General features: G+C 59.2%; 1 long non-coding RNA gene across 1 annotated transcript; it reads left to right on the forward strand.

The window, feature by feature from the left end:
• The first annotated feature begins 1,905 nt into the window (after window positions 1–1,905).
• On the forward strand, window positions 1,906–4,022 carry LOC106694853. The gene is made up of 3 exons (XR_001345923.2): window positions 1,906–2,012; window positions 3,050–3,103; window positions 3,725–4,022. It is a non-coding gene; the product is annotated as an uncharacterized LOC106694853 (long non-coding RNA).
• Window positions 4,023–4,680: the final 658 nt, after the last annotated feature.

Genomic DNA, 4,680 nt, shown 5'->3' on the forward strand with positions numbered 1-4,680 from the left:
GGCTCCTCGGTGCCCTTTGCATCCGCGTGATCGCACATGCGGGATGGAAGACGTCACCTCTGTCATCTCGCCTCCTCTGCGCGGAAGCTCTCCGTCATCTCATGTGCTCCTCCCCAGGCTGTGCTGCACAGAGAGGGGAGGGCGCTTGCCCAGGGTCACACAGCTAGCCGGGGGCCAGGGCAGGGGAGGGCGGCACCAAAGGATGAAGGGGCTACAGTGCATGATTGCATGGCCGGGTTCAACCGGCGGCTCCATCATCATACCCGGCCAGCGTGGCTCAGCGGTTGAGTGTTGACCTAGGAACCAGGAGGTCACAGCTGGATTCCTGGTCAGGGCACCTGCCCGGGTTGCAGGCTCCATCCCCAGTGTGGGGCGTGCAGGAGGCAGCCGATCCATGATTCTCTCTCATCATTGATATTTCTCTCTCTCTCCCTTCCTCTCTGAAATCAATACAAATATATATATTTTTAAGTCTTCGTCGTGTATTGGTTGTGTGGTTGTGAATAAATTACTCACTAGTAACTTGTACGTGCCTCCGTTTTCTCGGAGTTCCTGGGACCCATTTCCTAGGTTGCTGTGGGGAGAATCCATACACAAATATAATGCACCCTGACCAAATCCAACCATGACCTCACGGGTTCATGGATCCGTGGGCAACCACCGAGCCACACTGGCCGGGCTCCCGTTCCAGTCATTGCTGCATCCCTTGGTTGTACGTGCCCTGACCAGGCATCACACCATAACCATGGGCACATCCGGACAATGCTCCGACCACCTGAGCTTCCCGGCCAGGGCCAGGTGCTGTGATCTTAAATGGGGTGTTTCGGGGGGCCTCTCTGAGGAGGCGACATTCGGGCACGACCTGAAGGAGGTGAGGCCGTGGAAGGGAACAGCGTTCCAGGGAGAGAGAGCAGCACATGCAAAGGCCCTGGGGCAGGATGGGGTCTGGGTGCTGGAGCAGCAGCCAGGAGGCTGGTGTGCTGGGACAGAGTGAGTGGGGAGGGGGAGGTTAGAGGAATGCCGCTGAACACCCCGATGACTCTGCTTTTATCCCGAGAAGGGGCGCCGCTGGAGGATTCTGAGCAGAGACTGGGACTAGCGTGAGGGGAGGGCGGGAGCAGGGAGACCAGCTAGGGGGCAAGGCCAGGGGTGGGAACCAGGTGGGCATCGCTGATGAGACAGCCTGAGAGTGGGCTGCCCTGGGGGGTGAGCTGTGACGTCTGACATTCTGGGGGACTCGGTGCTCAGGCCGCCTCGGACTCCTATAGCCATCACCACGGGGTTTATGAGGGAAATTCCCCAGAGCAGCTGGGAAAGGAAGCAATGAGGGGGGTGAGAGAACAGGTGGAGACAGAACCACAGACAGGTGTGCCGAGAGGGCCAGGCACTAGCTCTGGGGATAGAAAGACAGCCCCCGGCCTGGCCGACCTGGCTCCGAGGTTGAGCATCAACCTATGAACCAGGAGGTCCCGGGTTCAATTCCCCCATCAGGGCACCTGCCCGGGTTGTGGGCTCGATCCCCAGTGTGGGGCCTGCAGGGGGCAGCCGATCCATGATTCTCTCTCCTCATGGATGTTTCTCTCTCCCTCTTCCCCCTCCCTCCCTCTCTGACATCAATAAAGAAGATATTTTTAAAAAAAGAAAATGAAAGAAAGACAGGCCAGGTTCGAAGGCCACCACCCTTCCAGGTAGCCGGCCCCTCTCTGGGGCCTGAGCAGGCGGAAGCCGACCTCCGACAGCCTGACAGCCGGAGGGACTGGGAGAATCCAGGGCTGTTGTTGTGACTGTTGCATTGTTGTTACAGGGAAACGATCGAGGTTCCCGAGACTGTCCCGCCCCGCCCGCCCGGGTCCCCCTGCCAGCCCCGCCCCGGGCCACTCCAGCGGGGCAGTGCCAGGTGAGTGCTCAGGTATGTGGAGGCGGGCCGCCCCGGAGGGAGGAGGAAGGAGGAGCCCTCGGTGTGGCAGGGAGAGCAGAGCAGGCCTGGCTTCCGAGGGAGCCTGACGGGGCAGGTGAGGAGGGGGCCCCGGGCGGGGCTGGGGGCGAGGACGCCGGGGTCTGGGGGTGGGGGGAGCAGGGACCTGGATTCAGGAAGGGCTGGGGGATCTAGACTCTTGAGTCGTAAAGGCGTGAGGGCTGAAAATTGGGCCCCGTGGCTAGAGGAAGAATACAGGGCCACCGGGACTAGGAAGTGGGTGAGAGGTCCCCCTGAGGAGACCCGGGGACAAACCCCCTGGTTCTCAGGGGTGAGCACCTGGGAGACGGGACCTTGGGGAGAGGAGGCAGGTGAGGAGGGCTGGGCATCTGGGTTCCATGCTTGCATTTCTGGGGGATGGGCATCTGGGTTCCTGGGTCTGAGGGAGGAGGGGCTGGGGGCCTGGGCTCCTGGGTCTGAGGGAGGAGGGGCTGAGGGCCTGGACTCCTGGGTCTGAGGGAGGAGGGGCTGGGGATCTGGGCTCCTGGGTCTGAGGGAGGAGGGGCTGGGGGCCTGGACTCCTGGGTCTGAGGGAGGAGGCTGGGGGTCTGGACTCCTGGGTCAGAGGGAGGAGGGGCTGGGGGCCTGGGCTCCTGGGTCTGAGGGAGGAGGGGCTGGGGGTCTGGGCTCCTGGGTCTGAGGGAGGAGGGGCTGGGGGCCTGGGCTCCTGGGTCTGAGGGAGGAGGGGCTGGGGGTCTGGACTCCTGGGTCTGAGGGAGGAGGGGCTGGGGGTCTGGACTCCTGGGTCTGAGGGAGGAGGGGCTGGGGGTCTGGACTCCTGGGTCTAAGGGAGGAGGGGCTGGGGGGCTGGGCTCCTGGGTCTGAGGGAGGAGGGGCTGGGGGTCTGGACTCCTGGGTCTGAGGGAGGAGGGGCTGGGGGCCTGGGCTCCTGGGTCTGAGGGAGGAGGGGCTGGGGGCCTGGACTCCTGGGTCTGAGGGAGGAGGGTCTGAGGGAGGAGGGGCTGGGGGCGGGGACTCCTGGGTCTGAGGGAGGAGGGTCTGAGGGAGGAGGCTGGGTGGGAGTCATAGGTTCTGAAGGGCAGAGCAGGCCCTCACCTCTTTGCTGGCTCCCAGGGCACCTCCAGGTGGCAAGAGCTGCCCACTCGGCACCATGAGCACCAGCATCGGGTAAGTGCCCCTGCCCCCCAGGCCGCCTATCCCCGCCCAGGTCCCCACCGGCTCACCCACACCCACAGGGCATTCACAGCAGGTCACCTGGGCGGCCTCCCTCCAGCCCAGAGGGTAGGGTCACTGGAGAATTCTTGGAGGAGGTGGCCTTGAAGAGGAGGTTGAAGGCAGGAGACAGAGAAGGGTTTGGCTGTGTGGAGCCTGGCCCATGGGGGCGGGAGAGGAAGAAGGTAACTCTCCATCTGCTCCAGATATTTTTTAAAAATATAACTTTATTGATTTCAGAGAGGAAGGGAGAGGGAGAGAGAGAAAAACATCAATGATGAGAGAGAATCATTGGCCGGCTGCCTCCTGCACTCCCCCCACTGGGGATCGAGCCCGCCACCCAGGCCTGTGTCCTGACCGGGAATCGAACCGTGACCTCCTGGTTCATAGGTTGATGCTCAACCACTGAGCCACGCCGGCCGGCCGCTGCTCCAAATATGAATGCTATTTAAAAATTCCCATGTATTAAGCAACTACTATGTGCCAAGCCCTTAGCATTATAATCATGATGATAATAATAGTTATGGAGGCTATAGAACACTTCACCTGCCCCATCTCATTGAATTCACCTAATAGGGCTATTAGGTGATGGAAGCCTGCTGGGGTTCTTGTCCCGGCGTCCAGAAGGGTTCAGGAACCTGGAAAAGGCGCTGTGCGTAGATGACATAGGAATCCAGAGACTATAATAAAGAGTCCGGAGACAAGATATAATTTTGAAAGGCATTGGGGGCCAGAGGACCTTCCGCTAAAGGGACTGAAGACTCCCTCCGTGTCTAGGACCCTTGCTTTTATTAACACAATTTGTCCTAAGGCAAGGTGGAGGCAATACACTTCCAAGGGTAAGGTTTCAAAGGGTACGGAAGCATTGTCAGTTTGGGGAATAGCCTATGGCTGTTCAGGTGTTTGGCCAGTAGGAGGCAATAACATGTAGATTAAGATGCCCTTTAACTGTCTGGCAGCCACAATCAGTTTCCTATTCAGGTTTGGGGGAATGCCTTTAGCCACTTCCAACAGGTGACTACATGTGTGACTCAACCCTGTTGAGTCCCCAAGTCTCATCAACCTTTTTTTTAATTTTTTTTAATTTTTTATTGATTTTTTACAGAGAGGAAGGGAGAGGGATAGAGAGTTAGAAACATCGATGAGAGAGAAACATCCATCAGCTGCCTCCTGCACACTCCCCACTGGGGATGTGCCCACAACCAAGGTACTTGCCCTTGACCGGAATCGAACCTGGGACCCTTGAGTCCGCAGGCTGACGCTCTATCCACTGAGCCAAACCAGTTAGGGCTCATCAACCTTTTGATGAAACTCTTGAAATTATGACATGCTAGAATTGGTTGCCGGCAGAAGCCATAGGGCAGCCGACCCCTATCTTACAGAGAGGGAAACTGAGGCAGGAGAGATGAACTCTCCTACCCTGGGTCTTAGGGCAAGGCAGGGGATTTGAACCCAGGTCGGTGTGACAGTAGAGACCACGCTCCCCACCGCTGCCCAGTACCGTCGCCTCCCTCACCTGTCTTCCTAAAGTC

Source organism: Myotis lucifugus, unplaced genomic scaffold (genome assembly GCF_000147115.1).
Source record: "Myotis lucifugus unplaced genomic scaffold, Myoluc2.0 scaffold_680, whole genome shotgun sequence".
Taxonomy (NCBI): domain Eukaryota; kingdom Metazoa; phylum Chordata; class Mammalia; order Chiroptera; family Vespertilionidae; genus Myotis; species Myotis lucifugus.